The 19,903-nt window shown below is 54.1% G+C and overlaps 1 protein-coding gene across 1 annotated transcript in view; it reads right to left on the bottom strand.

Annotated features, from left to right (window-relative positions):
- Window positions 1–17,441, bottom strand: part of LOC140472261 (uncharacterized) — a 21,172-nt gene extending 3,731 nt beyond the window's left edge. Inside the window, exon 1 of the mRNA XM_072567480.1 lies at window positions 17,332–17,441. The gene's annotated coding sequence lies outside the window, so the exon portion shown is untranslated. The remainder of the gene's footprint in view (window positions 1–17,331) is intronic.
- Window positions 17,442–19,903: the final 2,462 nt, after the last annotated feature.

Below are 19,903 nucleotides of genomic sequence, written 5' to 3'. Positions count from 1 at the left end.
TGGGGTTGTTGTTGTAGTGCGGGGTGACGGGGTTGTTGTTGTAGTGTGGGGTTGTTGTTGTAGTGTGGGGTTGTTGTTGTAGTGCGGGGTGACGGGGTTGTTGTTGTAGTGTGGGGTTGTTGTTGTAGTGCGGGGTGACGGGGTTGTTGTTGTAGTGTGGGGTTGTTGTTGTAGTTTGGGGTTGTTGTTGTAGTGCGGGGTGACGGTGTTGTTGTTGTAGTGTGGGGTGACGGGGTTGTTGTTGTAGTGTGGGGTTGTTGTTGTAGTGTGAGGTGATGGGGTTGTTGTTGTAGTGTGAGGTGATGGGGTTGTTGTTGTAGTGCGGGGTGACGGGGTTGTTGTTGTAGTGTGGTGGTATTGTTGTTGTAGTGTGGGGTTGTTGTTGTAGTGTGGGGTTGTTGTTGTAGTGTGGGGTTGTTGTTGTAGTGTGGGGTGACGGGGTTGTTGTTGTAGTGCGGGGTGACGGGGTTGTTGTTGTAGTGCGGGGTGACGGGGTTGTTGTTGTAGTGTGGGGCTGTTGTTGTAGTTTGGGGTTGTTGTTGTAGTGCGGGGTGACGGTGTTGTTGTTGTAGTGTGGGGTGACGGGGTTGTTGTTGTAGTGTGGGGTTGTTGTTGTAGTGTGGGGTTGTTGTTGTAGTGTGGGGTTGTTGTTGTAGTGTGGGGTTGTTGTTGTAGTGTGGGGTGACGGGGTTGTTGTTGTAGTGTGGGGTTGTTGTTGTAGTGTGGGGCTGTTGTTGTAGTGTGAGGTGATGGGGTTGTTGTTGTAGTGTGGGGTTGTTGTTGTAGTGTGGTGTTGTTGTTGTAGTGTGGGGTTGTTGTTGTAGTGTGGGGTGACGGGGTTGTTGTTGTAGTGTGGTGGTATTGTTGTTGTAGTGTGGGGTTGTTGTTGTAGTGTGGGGTTGTTGTTGTAGTGTGGGGTTGTTGTTGTAGTGTGGGGTTGTTGTTGTAGTGTGGGGTGACGGGGTTGTTGTTGTAGTGCGGGGTGACGGGGTTGTTGTTGTAGTGTGGGGTGAGGGGGTTGTTGTTGTAGTGTGGGGTTGTTGTTGTAGTGCGGGGTGACGGGGTTGTTGTTGTAGTGCGGGGTTGTTGTTGTAGTGCGGGGTGACGGGGTTGTTGTTGTAGTGCGGGGTGACGGGGTTGTTGTTGTAGTGTGGGGTGAGGGGGTTGTTGTTGTAGTGTGGGGTTGTTGTTGTAGTGCGGGGTGACGGGGATGTTGTTGTAGTGTGGTGTTGTTGTTGTAGTGCGGGGTTGTTGTTGTAGTGTGGGGTTGTTGTTGAAGTGTGGGGTTGTTGTTGTAGTGTGGGGTTGTTGTTGTAGTTTGGGGTTGTTGTTGTAGTGTGGGGTTGTTGTTGTAGTGTGGGGTGACGGGGTTGTTGTTGTAGTGCGGGGTGACGGGGTTGTTGTTGTAGTGTGGGGTTGTTGTTGTAGTGTGGGGTTGTTGTTGTAGTGTGGGGTGACGGGGTTGTTGTTGTAGTGTGGGGTGACGGGGTTGTTGTTGTAGTGTGGGGTTGTTGTTGTAGTGCGGGGTGACGGGGTTGTTGTTGTAGTTTGGGGTTGTTGTTGTAGTGTGGGGTTGTTGTTGTAGTGCGGGGTGACGGGGTTGTTGTTGTAGTGCGGGGTGACGGGGTTGTTGTTGTAGTGCGGGGTTGTTGTTGTAGTGTGGGGTGACGGGGTTGTTGTTGTAGTGTGGGGTGACGGGGTTGTTGTTGTAGTGTGGGGTGACGGGGTTGTTGTTGTAGTGTGGGGTTGTTGTTGTAGTGTGGGGTGACGGGGTTGTTGTTGTAGTGTGGGGTGACGGGGTTGTTGTTGTAGTGCGGGGTGACGGGGTTGTTGTTGTAGTGTGGGGTGACGGGGTTGTTGTTGTAGTGCGGGGTGACGGGGTTGTTGTTGTAGTGTGGGGTGAGGGGGTTGTTGTTGTAGTGTGGGGTTGTTGTTGTAGTGTGGGGTGACGGGGTTGTTGTTGTAGTGCGGGGTTGTTGTTGTAGTGCGGGGTGACGGGGTTGTTGTTGTAGTGTGGGGTGACGGGGTTGTTGTTGTAGTGCGGGGTGACGGGGTTGTTGTTGTAGTGTGGGGTTGTTGTTGTAGTGCGGGGTTGTTGTTGTAGTGTGGGGTTGTTGTTGTAGTGTGGGGCTGTTGTTGTAGTGTGGGGTTGTTGTTGTAGTGTGGGGTGACGGGGTTGTTGTTGTAGTGTGGTGGTATTGTTGTTGTAGTGTGGGGTTGTTGTTGTAGTGTGGGGTTGTTGTTGTAGTGTGGGGTTGTTGTTGTAGTGCGGGGTGACGGGGTTGTTGTTGTAGTGCGGGGTGACGGGGTTGTTGTTGTAGTGTGGGGTTGTTGTTGTAGTGTGGGGTGACGGGGTTGTTGTTGTAGTGCGGGGTGACGGGGTTGTTGTTGTAGTGTGGGGTTGTTGTTGTAGTGCGGGGTGACGGTGTTGTTGTTGTAGTGTGGGGTGACGGGGTTGTTGTTGTAGTGTGGGGTTGTTGTTGTAGTGTGGGGTTGTTGTTGTAGTGTGGGGTTGTTGTTGTAGTGTGGGGTTGTTGTTGTAGTGTGGGGTGACGGGGTTGTTGTTGTAGTGCGGGGTTGTTGTTGTAGTGCGGGGTGACGGGGTTGTTGTTGTAGTGTGGGGTGACGGGGTTGTTGTTGTAGTGTGGGGTTGTTGTTGTAGTGTGGGGTGACGGGGTTGTTGTTGTAGTGTGGGGTTGTTGTTGTAGTGTGGGGTTGTTGTTGTAGTGCGGGGTGACGGGGTTGTTGTTGTAGTGCGGGGTGATGGGCTGTTGTTGTAGTGCGGGGTGACGGGGTTGTTGTTGTAGTGTGGGGTTGTTGTTGTAGTGCGGGGTGACGGGGTTGTTGTTGTAGTGCGGGGTGACGGGGTTGTTGTTGTAGTGCGGGGTGACGGGGTTGTTGTTGTAGTGCGGGGTGATGGGCTGTTGTTGTAGTGTGGGGTGACGGGGTTGTTGTTGTAGTGCGGGGTGACGGGGTTGTTGTTGTAGTGTGGGGTTGTTGTTGTAGTGCGGGGTGACGGGGTTGTTGTTGTAGTGCGGGGTGATGGGCTGTTGTTGTAGTGCGGGGTGACGGGGTTGTTGTTGTAGTGTGGGGTTGTTGTTGTAGTGCGGGGTGACGGTGTTGTTGTTGTAGTGCGGGGTGACGGGGTTGTTGTTGTAGTGCGGGGTGACGGGGTTGTTGTTGTAGTGCGGGGTGATGGGCTGTTGTTGTAGTGTGGGGTGACGGGGTTGTTGTTGTAGTGTGGGGTTGTTGTTGTAGTGCGGGGTGACGGGGTTGTTGTTGTAGTGCGGGGTGACGGGGTTGTTGTTGTAGTGTGGGGTTGTTGTTGTAGTGTGGGGTGACGGGGTTGTTGTTGTAGTGTGGGGTTGTTGTTGTAGTGTGGGGTTGTTGTTGTAGTGCGGGGTGACGGGGTTGTTGTTGTAGTGCGGGGTGATGGGCTGTTGTTGTAGTGCGGGGTGACGGGGTTGTTGTTGTAGTGTGGGGTGACGGGGTTGTTGTTGTAGTGTGGGGTTGTTGTTGTAGTGTGGGGTGACGGGGTTGTTGTTGTAGTGTGGGGTGACGGGGTTGTTGTTGTAGTGTGGGGTGACGGGGTTGTTGTTGTAGTGTGGGGTGACGGGGTTGTTGTTGTAGTGTGGGGTGACGGGGTTGTTGTTGTAGTGCGGGGTGAGGGGGTTGTTGTTGTAGTGTGGGGTTGTTGTTGTAGTGCGGGGTGACGGGGTTGTTGTTGTAGTGCGGGGTGAGGGGGTTGTTGTTGTAGTGTGGGGTTGTTGTTGTAGTGCGGGGTGACGGGGTTGTTGTTGTAGTGTGGGGTGACGGGGTTGTTGTTGTAGTGTGGGGTGACGGGGTTGTTGTTGTAGTGCGGGGTGAGGGGGTTGTTGTTGTAGTGCGGGGTGACGGGGTTGTTGTTGTAGTGCGGGGTGACGGGGTTGTTGTTGTAGTGTGGGGTGACGGGGTTGTTGTTGTAGTGTGGGGTGACGGGGTTGTTGTTGTAGTGCGGGGTGAGGGGGTTGTTGTTGTAGTGTGGGGTTGTTGTTGTAGTGTGGGGCGACGGGGTTGTTGTTGTAGTGTGGGGCGACGGGGTTGTTGTTGTAGTGTGGGGTTGTTGTTGTAGTGCGGGGTTGTTGTTGTAGTGCGGGGTGACGGGGTTGTTGTTGTAGTGCGGGGTGACGGGGTTGTTGTTGTAGTGTGGGGTTGTTGTTGTAGTGCGGGGTGACGGGGTTGTTGTTGTAGTGTGGGGTGACGGGGTTGTTGTTGTAGTTTGGGGTTGTTGTTGTAGTGCGGGGTGACGGGGTTGTTGTTGTAGTGCGGGGTGACGGGGTTGTTGTTGTAGTTTGGGGTTGTTGTTGTAGTGTGGGGTTGTTGTTGTAGTGTGGGGTTGTTGTTGTAGTGTGGTGTTGTTGTTGTAGTGTGGTGTTGTTGTTGTAGTTTGGGGTTGTTGTTGTAGTGTGGGGTGACGCAGTTGTTGTTGTAGTTTGGGGTTGTTGTTGTAGTGCGGGGTGACGGGGTTGTTGTTGTAGTGCGGGGTGACGGGGTTGTTGTTGTAGTGTGGGGTGACGGGGTTGTTGTTGTAGTGCGGGGTGACGGGGTTGTTGTTGTAGTGTGGTGTTGTTGTTGGAGTGTGGGGTTGTTGTTGTAGTTTGGGATTGTTGTTGTAGTGCGGGGTGACGGGGTTGTTGTTGTAGTGTGGGGTTGTTGTTGTAGTGTGGGGTTGTTGTTGTAGTGCGGGGTGACGGGGTTGTTGTTGTAGTGTGGGGTTGTTGTTGTAGTGCGGGGTGACGGGGTTGTTGTTGTAGTGCGGGGTGACGGGGTTGTTGTTGTAGTGCGGGGTGACGGGGTTGTTGTTGTAGTGTGGGGTTGTTGTTGTAGTGTGGGGTGACGGGGTTGTTGTTGTAGTGTGGGGTTGTTGTTGTAGTGTGGGGTGACGGGGTTGTTGTTGTAGTGTGGGTGACGGGGTTGTTGTTGTAGTGCGGGGTGACGGGGTTGTTGTTGTAGTGCGGGGTGACGGGGTTGTTGTTGTAGTGTGGGGTTGTTGTTGTAGTGCGGGGTGACGGGGTTGTTGTTGTAGTGTGGGGTTGTTGTTGTAGTGCGGGGTGACGGGGTTGTTGTTGTAGTGCGGGGTGACGGGGTTGTTGTTGTAGTGTGGGGTGACGGGGTTGTTGTTGTAGTGTGGGGTGACGGGGTTGTTGTTGTAGTGTGGGGTTGTTGTTGTAGTGTGGGGTTGTTGTTGTAGTGTGGGGTTGTTGTTGTAGTGTGGGGTTGTTGTTGTAGTGCGGGGTGACGGGGTTGTTGTTGTAGTGCGGGGTGACGGGGTTGTTGTTGTAGTGTGGGGTTGTTGTTGTAGTGTGGGGTGACGGGGTTGTTGTTGTAGTGTGGGGTGACGGGGTTGTTGTTGTAGTGTGGGGTGACGGGGTTGTTGTTGTAGTGCGGGGTGACGGGGTTGTTGTTGTAGTGTGGGGTTGTTGTTGTAGTGTGGGGTGACGGGGTTGTTGTTGTAGTGTGGGGTTGTTGTTGTAGTGCGGGGTGACGCAGTTGTTGTTGTAGTGCGGGGTTGTTGTTGTAGTGCGGGGTGACGGGGTTGTTGTTGTAGTGCGGGGTTGTTGTTGTAGTGCGGGGTGACGGGGTTGTTGTTGTAGTGTGGGGTTGTTGTTGTAGTGCGGGGTGACGGGGTTGTTGTTGTAGTGCGGGGTGACGGGGTTGTTGTTGTAGTGCGGGGTGACGGGGTTGTTGTTGTAGTGTGGGGTTGTTGTTGTCGTGCGGGGTGACGGGGTTGTTGTTGTAGTGTGGGGTTGTTGTTGTAGTGCGGGGTGACGGGGTTGTTGTTGTAGTGTGGGGTTGTTGTTGTAGTGCGGGGTGAGGGGGTTGTTGTTGTAGTGCGGGGTGACGGGGTTGTTGTTGTAGTGTGGGGTTGTTGTTGTAGTGTGGGGTTGTTGTTGTAGTGCGGGGTGACGGGGTTGTTGTTGTAGTGCGGGGTGACGGGGTTGTTGTTGTAGTGTGGGGTTGTTGTTGTAGTGTGGGGTTGTTGTTGTAGTGCGGGGTGACGGGGTTGTTGTTGTAGTGTGGGGTTGTTGTTGGAGTGTGGGGTTGTTGTTGTAGTGTGGGGTGACGGGGTTGTTGTTGTAGTGTGGGGTGAGGGGGTTGTTGTTGTAGTGCGGGGTGACGGGGTTGTTGTTGTAGTGCGGGGTGACGGGGTTGTTGTTGTAGTGCGGGGTGACGGGGTTGTTGTTGTAGTGTGGGGTTGTTGTTGTCGTGCGGGGTGACGGGGTTGTTGTTGTAGTGTGGGGTTGTTGTTGTAGTGCGGGGTGACGGGGTTGTTGTTGTAGTGTGGGGTTGTTGTTGTAGTGCGGGGTGAGGGGGTTGTTGTTGTAGTGCGGGGTGACGGGGTTGTTGTTGTAGTGTGGGGTTGTTGTTGTAGTGTGGGGTTGTTGTTGTAGTGCGGGGTGACGGGGTTGTTGTTGTAGTGCGGGGTGACGGGGTTGTTGTTGTAGTGTGGGGTTGTTGTTGTAGTGTGGGGTTGTTGTTGTAGTGCGGGGTGACGGGGTTGTTGTTGTAGTGTGGGGTTGTTGTTGGAGTGTGGGGTTGTTGTTGTAGTGTGGGGTGACGGGGTTGTTGTTGTAGTGCGGGGTGACGGGGTTGTTGTTGTAGTGCGGGGTGACGGGGTTGTTGTTGTAGTGTGGGGTGACGGGGTTGTTGTTGTAGTGTGGGGTGACGGGGTTGTTGTTGTAGTGTGGGGCTGTTGTAGTGTGGGGTTGTTGTTGTAGTGTGGTGTTGTTGTTGTAGTGTGGGGTTGTTGTTGTAGTGCAGGGTGACGGGGTTGTTGTTGTAGTGCAGGGTGACGGGGTTGTTGTTGTAGTGCGGGGTGACGGGGTTGTTGTTGTAGTGCGGGGTGACGGGGTTGTTGTTGTAGTGTGGGGTGACGGGGTTGTTGTTGTAGTGCGGGGTGACGGGGTTGTTGTTGTAGTGCGGGGTGAGGGGGTTGTTGTTGTAGTGTGGGGTTGTTGTTGTAGTGCGGGGTGACGGTGTTGTTGTTGTAGTGCGGGGTGATGGGGTTGTTGTTGTAGTGTGGGGTTGTTGTTGTAGTGCGGGGTGACGGGGTTGTTGTTGTAGTGTGGGGTTGTTGTTGTAGTGCGGGGTTGTTGTTGTAGTGTGGGGTTGTTGTTGTAGTGTGGGGTTGTTGTTGTAGTGCGGGGTTGTTGTTGTAGTGTGGGGTTGTTGTTGTAGTGTGGGGTTGTTGTTGGAGTGTGGGGTTGTTGTTGTAGTGCGGGGTGACGGGGTTGTTGTTGTAGTGTGGGGTGACGGGGTTGTTGTTGTAGTGTGGGGTGACGGGGTTGTTGTTGTAGTGTGGGGTTGTTGTTGTAGTGTGGGGTGACGGGGTTGTTGTTGTAGTGTGGGGTTGTTGTTGTAGTGTGGGTGACGGGGTTGTTGTTGTAGTGCGGGGTGACGGTGTTGTTGTAGTGTGGGGTTGTTGTTGTAGTGCGGGGTGACGGGGTTGTTGTTGTAGTGCGGGGTGACGGTGTTGTTGTAGTGTGGGGTTGTTGTTGTAGTGTGGGGTTGTTGTTGTAGTGTGGGGTTGTTGTTGTAGTGTGGGGTGACGGGGTTGTTGTTGTAGTGCGGGGTGACGGGGTTGTTGTTGTAGTGTGGGGTTGTTGTTGTAGTGTGGGGTTGTTGTTGTAGTGTGGGGTGACGGGGTTGTTGTTGTAGTGTGGGGTGAGGGGGTTGTTGTTGTAGTGTGGGGTTGTTGTTGTAGTGTGGGGTTGTTGTTGTAGTGCGGGGTGACGGGGTTGTTGTTGTAGTGTGGGGTTGTTGTTGTAGTGTGGGGTTGTTGTTGTAGTGCAGGGTGACGGGGTTGTTGTTGTTGGAGTGTGGGGTTGTTGTTGTAGTGTGGGGTGAGGGGGTTGTTGTTGTAGTGTGGGGTTGTTGTTGTAGTGTGGGGTTGTTGTTGTAGTGCGGGGTGACGGGGTTGTTGTTGTAGTGTGGGGTGACGGGGTTGTTGTTGTAGTGCGGGGTTGTTGTTGTAGTGTGGGGTTGTTGTTGTAGTGCGGGGTGACGGGGTTGTTGTTGTAGTGTGGGGTGAGGGGGTTGTTGTTGTAGTGTGGGGTTGTTGTTGTAGTGCGGGGTGACGGGGTTGTTGTTGTAGTGCGGGGTGACGGGGTTGTTGTTGTAGTGCGGGGTTGTTGTTGTAGTGCGGGGTGACGGGGTTGTTGTTGTAGTGCGGGGTGACGCAGTTGTTGTTGTAGTGCGGGGTTGTTGTTGTAGTGCGGGGTGAGGGGGTTGTTGTTGTAGTGTGGGGTTGTTGTTGTAGTGCGGGGTGACGGGGTTGTTGTTGTAGTGCGGGGTGACGGGGTTGTTGTTGTAGTGCGGGGTGACGGGGTTGTTGTTGTAGTGCGGGGTGACGGGGTTGTTGTTGTAGTGCGGGGTGACGGGGTTGTTGTTGTAGTGTGGGGTTGTTGTTGTAGTGTGGGGTGACGGGGTTGTTGTTGTAGTGTGGGGTTGTTGTTGGAGTGTGGGGTTGTTGTTGTAGTGCGGGGTGACGGGGTTGTTGTTGTAGTGTGGGGTTGTTGTTGTAGTGTGGGGTGACGGGGTTGTTGTTGTAGTGTGGGGTTGTTGTTGTAGTGCGGGGTGACGGGGTTGTTGTTGTAGTGTGGGGTTGTTGTTGTAGTGTGGGGTTGTTGTTGGAGTGTGGGGTTGTTGTTGTAGTGCGGGGTGACGGGGTTGTTGTTGTAGTGTGGGGTTGTTGTTGTAGTGCGGGGTGACGGGGTTGTTGTTGTAGTGTGGGGTTGTTGTTGTAGTGTGGGGTGACGGGGTTGTTGTTGTAGTGCGGGGTGAGGGGGTTGTTGTTGTAGTGCGGGGTGACGGGGTTGTTGTTGTAGTGCGGGGTGACGGGGTTGTTGTTGTAGTGTGGGGTGACGGGGTTGTTGTTGTAGTGTGGGGTTGTTGTTGTAGTGTGGGGTTGTTGTTGTAGTGCGGGGTGACGGGGTTGTTGTTGTAGTTTGGGGTTGTTGTTGTAGTGTGGGGTTGTTGTTGTAGTGTGGGGTTGTTGTTGTAGTGTGGTGTTGTTGTTGTAGTGTGGTGTTGTTGTTGTAGTTTGGGGTTGTTGTTGTAGTGTGGGGTGACGCAGTTGTTGTTGTAGTTTGGGGTTGTTGTTGTAGTGTGGGGTGATGGGGTTGTTGTTGTAGTGTGGGGTTGTTGTTGTAGTGTGGGGTGACGGGGTTGTTGTTGTAGTGTGGGGTGACGGGGTTGTTGTTGTAGTGTGGGGTTGTTGTTGCAGTGTGGGGTTGTTGTTGTAGTGTGGTGTTGTTGTTGTAGTTTGGGGTTGTTGTTGTAGTGTGGGGTGACGCAGTTGTTGTTGTAGTTTGGGGTTGTTGTTGTAGTGTGGGGTGACGGGGTTGTTGTTGTAGTGTGGGGTGACGGGGTTGTTGTTGTAGTGTGGGGCGACGGGGTTGTTGTTGTAGTGCGGGGTGATGGGGTTGTTGTTGTAGTGTCGGGTTGTTGTTGTAGTGTGGGGTTGTTGTTGTAGTGCGGGGTGACGGGGTTGTTGTTGTAGTGCGGGGTGATGGGGTTGTTGTTGTAGTGTCGGGTTGTTGTTGTAGTGTGGGGTTGTTGTTGTAGTGCGGGGTGATGGGGTTGTTGTTGTAGTGTCGGGTTGTTGTTGTAGTGTGGGGTTGTTGTTGTAGTGCAGGGTGACGGGGTTGTTGTTGTAGTGTGGGGTTGTTGTTGTAGTGCAGGGTGACGGGGTTGTTGTTGTAGTGCGGGGTGAGGGGGTTGTTGTTGTAGTGCGGGGTGAGGGGGTTGTTGTTGTAGTGTGGGGTTGTTGTTGTAGTGCAGGGTGACGGGGTTGTTGTTGTAGTGCGGGGTGAGGGGGTTGTTGTTGTAGTGCGGGGTGAGGGGGTTGTTGTTGTAGTGTCGGGTTGTTGTTGTAGTGTGGGGTTGTTGTTGTAGTGCGGGGTGATGGGGTTGTTGTTGTAGTGTCGGGTTGTTGTTGTAGTGTGGGGTTGTTGTTGTAGTGCAGGGTGACGGGGTTGTTGTTGTAGTGCGGGGTGACGGGGTTGTTGTTGTAGTGCGGGGTGAGGGGGTTGTTGTTGTAGTGTGGGGTGACGGGGTTTGTTGTTGGAGTGTGGGGTTGTTGTTGTAGTGCGGGGTTGTTGTTGTAGTTTGGGGTTGTTGTTGTAGTGTGGGGTTGTTGTTGTAGTGTGGGGTTGTTGTTGTAGTGTGGGGTTGTTGTTGGAGTGTGGGGTTGTTGTTGTAGTGCGGGGTGACGGGGTTGTTGTTGTAGTGTGGGGTTGTTGTTGTAGTGCGGGGTGACGGGGTTGTTGTTGTAGTGCGGGGTGACGGGGTTGTTGTTGTAGTGCGGGGTGACGGGGTTGTTGTTGTAGTGTGGGGTGAGGGGGTTGTTGTTGTAGTGCGGGGTTGTTGTTGTAGTGTGGGGTTGTTGTTGTAGTGTGGGGTTGTTGTTGGAGTGTGGGGTTGTTGTTGTAGTGTGGGGTTGTTGTTGTAGTGTGGGGTTGTTGTTGGAGTGTGGGGTTGTTGTTGTAGTGTGTGGTTGTTGTTGTAGTGCGGGGTGACGGGGTTGTTGTTGTAGTGTGGGGTTGTTGTTGTAGTGTGGGGTTGTTGTTGTAGTGTGGGGTTGTTGTTGTAGTGCGGGGTTGTTGTTGTAGTGCGGGGTGACGGGGTTGTTGTTGTAGTGTGGGGTTGTTGTTGTAGTGCGGGGTGACGGTGTTGTTGTTGTAGTGTGGGGTGACGGGGTTGTTGTTGTAGTGTGGGGTTGTTGTTGTAGTGTGGGGTTGTTGTTGTAGTGTGGGGTTGTTGTTGTAGTGCGGGGTTGTTGTTGTAGTGTGGGGTGACGGGGTTGTTGTTGTAGTGTGGGGTTGTTGTTGTAGTGTGGGGTTGTTGTTGTAGTGCGGGGTGACGGGGTTGTTGTTGTAGTGTGGGGTTGTTGTTGTAGTGCGGGGTGACGGGGTTGTTGTTGTAGTGCGGGGTGACGGGGTTGTTGTTGTAGTGTGGGGTGACGGGGTTGTTGTTGTAGTGTGGGGTGACGGGGTTGTTGTTGTAGTGTGGGGTTGTTGTTGTAGTGTGGGGTGACGGGGTTGTTGTTGTAGTGTGGGGTTGTTGTTGTAGTGCGGGGTGACGGGGTTGTTGTTGTAGTGTGGGGTTGTTGTTGTAGTGCGGGGTGACGGGGTTGTTGTTGTAGTGTGGGGTTGTTGTTGTAGTGCGGGGTGACGGGGTTGTTGTTGTAGTGCGGGGTGACGGGGTTGTTGTTGTAGTGTGGGGTGACGGGGTTGTTGTTGTAGTGTGGGGTTGTTGTTGTAGTGCGGGGTGACGCAGTTGTTGTTGTAGTGTGGGGTTGTTGTTGTAGTGCGGGGTGACGCAGTTGTTGTTGTAGTGCGGGGTTGTTGTTGTAGTGCGGGGTGACGGGGTTGTTGTTGTAGTGCGGGGTTGTCGTTGTAGTGTGGGGTTGTTGTTGTAGTGTGGGGTTGTTGTTGTAGTGTGGGGTGACGGGGTTGTTGTTGTAGTGTGGGGTGACGGGGTTGTTGTTGTAGTGCGGGGTGACGGGGTTGTTGTTGTAGTGCGGGGTGACGGGGTTGTTGTTGTAGTGTGGGGTTGTTGTTGTAGTGTGGGGTTGTTGTTGTAGTGTGGGGTGACGGGGTTGTTGTTGTAGTGTGGGGTGACGGGGTTGTTGTTGTAGTGTGGGGTTGTTGTTGTAGTGCGGGGTGACGGGGTTGTTGTTGTAGTGTGGGGTTGTTGTTGTAGTGCGGGGTGACGGGGTTGTTGTTGTAGTGCGGGGTGACGGGGTTGTTGTTGTAGTGTGGGGTGACGGGGTTGTTGTTGTAGTGCGGGGTGACGGGGTTGTTGTTGTAGTGCGGGGTGACGGGGTTGTTGTTGTAGTGCGGGGTGACGGGGTTGTTGTTGTAGTGCGGGGTGACGGGGTTGTTGTTGTAGTGTGGGGTTGTTGTTGTAGTGTGGGGTTGTTGTTGTAGTGTGGGGTTGTTGTTGTAGTGTGGGGTGACGGGGTTGTTGTTGTAGTGTGGGGCGACGGGGTTGTTGTTGTAGTGTGGGGTTGTTGTTGTAGTGTGGGGTTGTTGTTGTAGTGTGGGGTTGTTGTTGTAGTGTGGGGTGACGGGGTTGTTGTTGTAGTGTGGGGTGACGGGGTTGTTGTTGTAGTGTGGGGTTGTTGTTGTAGTGCGGGGTGACGGGGTTGTTGTTGTAGTGTGGGGCGACGGGGTTGTTGTTGTAGTGTGGGGTGACGGGGTTGTTGTTGTAGTGTGGGGTGACGGGGTTGTTGTTGTAGTGTGGGGTTGTTGTTGTAGTGCGGGGTGACGGGGTTGTTGTTGTAGTGTGGGGTTGTTGTTGTAGTGCGGGGTGACGGGGTTGTTGTTGTAGTGTGGGGTTGTTGTTGTAGTGTGGGGTGACGGGGTTGTTGTTGTAGTGTGGGGTTGTTGTTGTAGTGTGGGGTTGTTGTTGTAGTGTGGGGTTGTTGTTGTAGTGTGGGGTGACGGGGTTGTTGTTGTAGTGTGGGGTGACGGGGTTGTTGTTGTAGTGTGGGGTTGTTGTTGTAGTGTGGGGTTGTTGTTGTAGTGCGGGGTGACGGGGTTGTTGTTGTAGTGTGGGGTGACGGGGTTGTTGTTGTAGTGTGGGGCGACGGGGTTGTTGTTGTAGTGTGGGGTTGTTGTTGTAGTGTGGGGTTGTTGTTGTAGTTTGGGGCGACGGGGTTGTTGTTGTAGTGTGGGGCGACGGGGTTGTTGTTGTAGTGTGGGGTGACGGTGTTGTTGTTGTAGTGTGGGGTTGTTGTTGTAGTGTGGGGTGACGGGGTTGTTGTTGTAGTGCGGGGTTGTTGTTGTAGTTTGGGGCGACGGGGTTGTTGTTGTAGTGCGGGGTGACGGGGTTGTTGTTGTAGTGTGGGGCGACGGGGTTGTTGTTGTAGTGCGGGGTGATGGGGTTGTTGTTGTAGTTTGGGGTTGTTGTTGTAGTGTGGGGTGACGGGGTTGTTGTTGTAGTGTGGGGTTGTTGTTGGAGTGTGGGGTTGTTGTTGTAGTGCGGGGTGACGGGGTTGTTGTTGTAGTGCAGGGTGACGGGGTTGTTGTTGTAGTGCGGGGTGACGGGGTTGTTGTTGTAGTGTGGGGTGACGGGGTTGTTGTTGTAGTGCGGGGTGACGGGGTTGTTGTTGTAGTGCGGGGTGACGGGGTTGTTGTTGTAGTGCGGGGTGACGGGGTTGTTGTTGTAGTGTGGGGTGAGGGGGTTGTTGTTGTAGTTTGGGGTTGTTGTTGTAGTGCGGGGTGACGGGGTTGTTGTTGTAGTGTGGGGTTGTTGTTGTAGTGTGGGGTTGTTGTTGTAGTGCGGGGTGACGGGGTTGTTGTTGTAGTGTGGGGTTGTTGTTGTAGTGCGGGGTGACGGGGTTGTTGTTGTAGTGCGGGGTGACGGGGTTGTTGTTGTAGTGTGGGGTTGTTGTTGTAGTGTGGGGTTGTTGTTGTAGTGTGGGGTGACGGGGTTGTTGTTGTAGTGTGGGGTGACGGGGTTGTTGTTGTAGTGCGGGGTGACGGGGTTGTTGTTGTAGTGCGGGGTGACGGGGTTGTTGTTGTAGTGCGGGGTGACGGGGTTGTTGTTGTAGTGTGGGGTTGTTGTTGTAGTGTGGGGTTGTTGTTGTAGTGTGGGGTGACGGGGTTGTTGTTGTAGTGTGGGGTGACGGGGTTGTTGTTGTAGTGTGGGGTTGTTGTTGTAGTGCGGGGTGACGGGGTTGTTGTTGTAGTGTGGGGTTGTTGTTGTAGTGCGGGGTGACGGGGTTGTTGTTGTAGTGTGGGGTTGTTGTTGTAGTGTGGGGTTGTTGTTGTAGTGTGGGGTTGTTGTTGTAGTGTGGGGTGACGGGGTTGTTGTTGTAGTGTGGGGTGACGGGGTTGTTGTTGTAGTGTGGGGTTGTTGTTGTAGTGTGGGGTTGTTGTTGTAGTGCGGGGTGACGGGGTTGTTGTTGTAGTGTGGGGTGACGGGGTTGTTGTTGTAGTGTGGGGCGACGGGGTTGTTGTTGTAGTGTGGGGTTGTTGTTGTAGTGTGGGGTTGTTGTTGTAGTTTGGGGCGACGGGGTTGTTGTTGTAGTGTGGGGCGACGGGGTTGTTGTTGTAGTGTGGGGTGACGGTGTTGTTGTTGTAGTGTGGGGTTGTTGTTGTAGTGTGGGGTGACGGGGTTGTTGTTGTAGTGCGGGGTTGTTGTTGTAGTTTGGGGCGACGGGGTTGTTGTTGTAGTGCGGGGTGACGGGGTTGTTGTTGTAGTGTGGGGCGACGGGGTTGTTGTTGTAGTGCGGGGTGATGGGGTTGTTGTTGTAGTTTGGGGTTGTTGTTGTAGTGTGGGGTGACGGGGTTGTTGTTGTAGTGTGGGGTTGTTGTTGGAGTGTGGGGTTGTTGTTGTAGTGCGGGGTGACGGGGTTGTTGTTGTAGTGCGGGGTGACGGGGTTGTTGTTGTAGTGCGGGGTGACGGGGTTGTTGTTGTAGTGTGGGGTGAGGGGGTTGTTGTTGTAGTTTGGGGTTGTTGTTGTAGTGCGGGGTTGTTGTTGTAGTGTGGGGTTGTTGTTGTAGTGTGGGGTTGTTGTTGTAGTGCGGGGTGACGGGGTTGTTGTTGGAGTGTGGGGTGACGGGGTTGTTGTTGTAGTGTGGGGTTGTTGTTGTAGTGTGGGGTGACGGGGTTGTTGTTGTAGTGCGGGGTGACGGGGTTGTTGTTGTAGTGCGGGGTGATGGGCTGTTGTTGTAGTGCGGGGTGACGGGGTTGTTGTTGTAGTGTGGGGTGACGGGGTTGTTGTTGTAGTTTGGGGTTGTTGTTGTAGTGTGGGGTGACGGGGTTGTTGTTGTAGTGTGGGGTGACGGGGTTGTTGTTGTAGTGTGGGGTTGTTGTTGTAGTGCGGGGTGACGGGGTTGTTGTTGTAGTGTGGGGTTGTTGTTGGAGTGTGGGGTTGTTGTTGTAGTGTGGGGTGACGGGGTTGTTGTTGTAGTGCGGGGTGACGGGGTTGTTGTTGTAGTGTGGGGTTGTTGTTGTAGTGTGGGGTTGTTGTTGTAGTGTGTGGTTGTTGTTGTAGTGCGGGGTGACGGGGTTGTTGTTGTAGTGTGGGGTTGTTGTTGTAGTGTGGGGTTGTTGTTGTAGTGCGGGGTTGTTGTTGTAGTGTGTGGTTGTTGTTGTAGTGCGGGGTGACGGGGTTGTTGTTGTAGTGTGGGGTTGTTGTTGTAGTGTGGGGTTGTTGTTGTAGTGCGGGGTTGTTGTTGTAGTGTGGGGTGACGGGGTTGTTGTTGTAGTGTGGGGTTGTTGTTGTAGTGTGGTGTTGTTGTTGGAGTGTGGGGTTGTTGTTGTAGTGTGGGGTGACGGGGTTGTTGTTGTAGTGTGGGGTTGTTGTTGTAGTGTGGTGTTGTTGTTGGAGTGTGGGGTTGTTGTTGTAGTGCGGGGTGACGGGGTTGTTGTTGTAGTGTGGGGTTGTTGTTGTAGTGCGGGGTGACGGGGTTGTTGTTGTAGTGTGGGGTTGTTGTTGTAGTGTGGGGTTGTTGTTGTAGTGCGGGGTGACGGGGTTGTTGTTGTAGTGTGGGGTTGTTGTTGTAGTGTGGGGTTGTTGTTGTAGTGTGGGGTTGTTGTTGTAGTGTGGGGTGACGGGGTTGTTGTTGTAGTGTGGGGCGACGGGGTTGTTGTTGTAGTGTGGGGTTGTTGTTGTAGTGTGGGGTTGTTGTTGTAGTGTGGGGCGACGGGGTTGTTGTTGTAGTGCGGGGTGACGGGGTTGTTGTTGTAGTGTGGGGCGACGGGGTTGTTGTTGTAGTGTGGGGTTGTTGTTGTAGTGTGGGGTTGTTGTTGTAGTGTGGGGTGACGGGGTTGTTGTTGTAGTGTGGGGTTGTTGTTGTAGTGTGGGGTGACGGGGTTGTTGTTGTAGTGTGGGGTGACGGGGTTGTTGTTGTAGTGTGGGGTTGTTGTTGTAGTGTGGGGTGACGGGGTTGTTGTTGTAGTGTGGGGTTGTTGTTGTAGTGCGGGGTTGTTGTTGTAGTGTGGGGTTGTTGTTGTAGTGTGGGGTTGTTGTTGTAGTGTGGGGTGACGGGGTTGTTGTTGTAGTGTGGGGTTGTTGTTGTAGTGTGGGGTGACGGGGTTGTTGTTGTAGTGTGGGGTGACGGGGTTGTTGTTGTAGTGTGGGGTTGTTGTTGTAGTGTGGGGTTGTTGTTGTAGTGTGGGGCGACGGGGTTGTTGTTGTAGTGCGGGGTGACGGGGTTGTTGTTGTAGTGCGGGGTGACGGGGTTGTTGTTGTAGTGTGGGGCGACGGGGTTGTTGTTGTAGTGTGGGGTTGTTGTTGTAGTGTGGGGTTGTTGTTGTAGTGTGGGGCGACGGGGTTGTTGTTGTAGTGTGGGGTTGTTGTTGTAGTGTGGGGTTGTTGTTGTAGTGTGGGGTTGTTGTTGTAGTGTGGGGTTGTTGTTGTAGTGTGGGGCGACGGGGTTGTTGTTGTAGTGTGGGGCGACGGGGTTGTTGTTGTAGTGTGGGGCGACGGGGTTGTTGTTGTAGTGTGGGGCGACGGGGTTGTTGTTGTAGTGTGGGGCGACGGGGTTGTTGTTGTAGTGTGGGGCGACGGGGTTGTTGTTGTAGTGTGGGGCGACGGGGTTGTTGTTGGAGTGTGGGGTTGTTGTTGTAGTGTGGGGCGACGGGGTTGTTGTTGGAGTGTGGGGTTGTTGTTGTAGTGTGGGGCGACGGGGTTGTTGTTGTAGTGTGGGGCGACGGGGTTGTTGTTGTAGTGCGGGGTGACGGTGTTGTTGTTGTAGTGTGGGGCGACGGGGTTGTTGTTGGAGTGTGGGGTTGTTGTTGTAGTGTGGGGCGACGGGGTTGTTGTTGTAGTGTGGTGTTGTTGTAGTAGTTTGGGGTTGTTGTTGTAGTGTGGGGTTGTTGTTGTAGTGCGGGGTGACGGGGTTGTTGTTGTAGTGTGGGGTTGTTGTTGTAGTGTGGGGTTGTTGTTGTAGTGTGGGGTTGTTGTTGTAGTGCAGGGTGACGGGGTTGTTGTTGTAGTGCGGGGTGACGGTGTTGTTGTTGTAGTGTGGGGCGACGGGGTTGTTGTTGGAGTGTGGGGTTGTTGTTGTAGTGTGGGGCGACGGGGTTGTTGTTGTAGTGTGGTGTTGTTGTAGTAGTTTGGGGTTGTTGTTGTAGTGTGGGGCGACGGGGTTGTTGTTGTAGTGTGGGGTGACGGGGTTGTTGTAGTAGTTTGGGGTTGTTGTTGTAGTGTGGGGTTGTTGTTGTAGTGCGGGGTTGTTGTTGTAGTGTGGGGTTGTTGTTGTAGTGTGGGGTTGTTGTTGTATTGTGGTGGTATTGTTGTAGTGTGGGGTTGTTGTTGTAGTCCGTACACACCTGAACCCTCCTGCCTTTGCCTGGTGCCCCTCGGCGACTCCCGGCGCTACCTCAGAGGCGGCCTCCTCCGGCTGTGTCCAAGCCTCCTTCGACCTCAGGAACTGCAGCTGCTTCTGTCGGGGGCAGGGGGCGGGTCGGGGGGGGGGGGGAGAGAAAGAGGATTGGGGTCAGTGAGGAGGGGCATGGGGCGGATATGGGGAGAGAAGGGGCAAGGGTGGGACAGAGGGATATGGGGTAATGGGGGATAGAGGGGTATGGGGGGTAATGGGAGATATGGGGGATAGGGGGATATGGGGGATATGGGGGATAGGGGATATGGGGGATTGGGGGATGGGGGGACATGGGGGATTGGGGGATGGGGGGACATGGGGGATTGGGGGATATTGGGATTGGGGACATGTGGGATGGGGGGACATGGGGGATTGGGGATATGGGGGATTGGGGGATATGGGGATTGGGGACATGGGGGAATATGGGGGATATGGGGGATTGGGGGACATGGGGGATTGGGGGACATGGGGGATTGGGGGACATGGGGGATTGGGGGATATGGGGGATTGGGGGATATGGGGGATTGGGGACATGGGGGATTGGGGGACATGGGGGATTGGGGGACATGGGGGATTGGGGACATGGGGGATTGGGGACATGGGGGATTGGGGATATGGGGGATATGGGGGTAATGGGGATTGGGGAATATGGGGTAATGGGGATATGGGGGTAATGGGAGATATGGGGTAATGGGGATTGGGGATATGGGGGATTTGGTGTAAATGGGGGTTATGGGGGTTATTGGGGATATGGGGCATTGGGAATATGGAGGATTGGGGGATATAGCGGGATTGGGGTTATAGGAATATGGGGGTTAAGGGAATATGGTGGATTGGGAATATGGTGGATTGGGGATATAGTGGGATTGGGGATATGGGGCATTGGGGATATGGGGGAATGTGTGATATTGGGATTGGGGGACATGGGGGATTAGGGACATGGGGGATTGGGGACATGGGGGATTGGGGACATGGGGGATTGGGGACATGGGGGATTGTGTGATATTAGGATTGGGGACATGGGGGATTGGGGATATGGCGGATTGGGGACATGGGGGATTGGGGACATGGGGGATTGGGGACATGGGGGATTGGGGACATGGGGTATGGGGGGACATGGAGGAATATGGGGGATTGTGTGATATTGGGATTGGGGGACATGGGGGATTAGGGATATGGGGGATTAGGGACATGGGGGATTGGGGGACATGGGGATTGGGGATATGGGGGATGAGGGACATGGGGGATTGGGGGACATGGGTGAATATGGGGGATTGTGTGATAATGGGATGGGGGAAATGGGGGATTAAGGACATGGGGGATTGTGTGATATTGGGATTGGGGACATGGGGGATTGGGGATATGGGGGATTGGGGATATGGGGGATGTGTGATATTGGGATTGGGGTCATGGGGGATTGGGGGACATGGGGGAATATGGGGGATTGTGTGATATTGGGATTGGGGGACATGGGGGATTAGGGATATGGGGGATTGGGGACATGGGGGATTGGGGACATGGGGGATTGGGGACATGGGGGATTGGGGACATGGGGGAATATGGGGGATTGTGTGATATTGGGATTGGGGGACATGGGGGATTAGGGATATGCGGGATTGGGGACATGGGGGATTGGGGACATGGGGGATTGGGGACATGGGGGAATATGGGGGATTGTGTGATATTGGGATTGGGAACATGGGGGATTAGGGATATGGGAGATTGGGGATATGGGGGATTGGGGACATGGGGATTGGGGATATGGGGGATTGGGGGACATGGGGGAATGTGGGGGATTGTGTGATATTGGGATTGGGGGACATGGGGGATTAGGGACATGGGGGATTGGGGATATGGGGGATTGGGGATATGGGGGATTGGGGATATGGGGGATTGGGGGACATGGGGGAATATGGGGGACATGGGGGAATATGGGGGATTGGGGGACATGGGGGATTGGGGATATGGGGGATTAGGGACATGGGGGATTGGGGGACATGGGGGTTTGGGGACATGGGGGATTGGGGGACATGGGGGAATATGGGGGATTGTGTGATATTGGGATTGGGGGACATGGGGGATTAGGGATATGGGGGATTGGGGGACATGGGGGATTGGGGGACATGGGGGATTGGGGGACATGGGGGATTGGGGGACATAGGGGATTGGGGGACATAGGGGATTGGGGGACATGGGGGAATATGGGGGATTGTGTGATAATGGGATGGGGGAAATGGGGGATTAGGGACATGGGGGATTGGGGATATGGGGGATTGTGTGATATTGGGAGTGGGGACATGGGGGATTGGGGATATGGGAGATTGGTGATATGGGGGATTGTGTGATATTGGGATTGGGGACATGGGGGATTGGGGATATGGGGGATTGGGGGATATGGGGGATTGGGGGGCATGGGGGATTGGGGGGCATGGGGGAATATGGGGGATTGTGTGATATTGGGATTAGGGGACATGGGGGATTAGGGATATGGGGGATTGGGGACATGGGGGATTGGGGACATG

Source organism: Chiloscyllium punctatum, unplaced genomic scaffold (assembly GCF_047496795.1).
Source record: "Chiloscyllium punctatum isolate Juve2018m unplaced genomic scaffold, sChiPun1.3 scaffold_284, whole genome shotgun sequence".
Lineage (NCBI taxonomy): Eukaryota > Metazoa > Chordata > Chondrichthyes > Orectolobiformes > Hemiscylliidae > Chiloscyllium > Chiloscyllium punctatum.
Note: the sequence above shows the minus strand (reverse complement) of the source record. Positions and strands in the feature narration are given on the sequence as shown.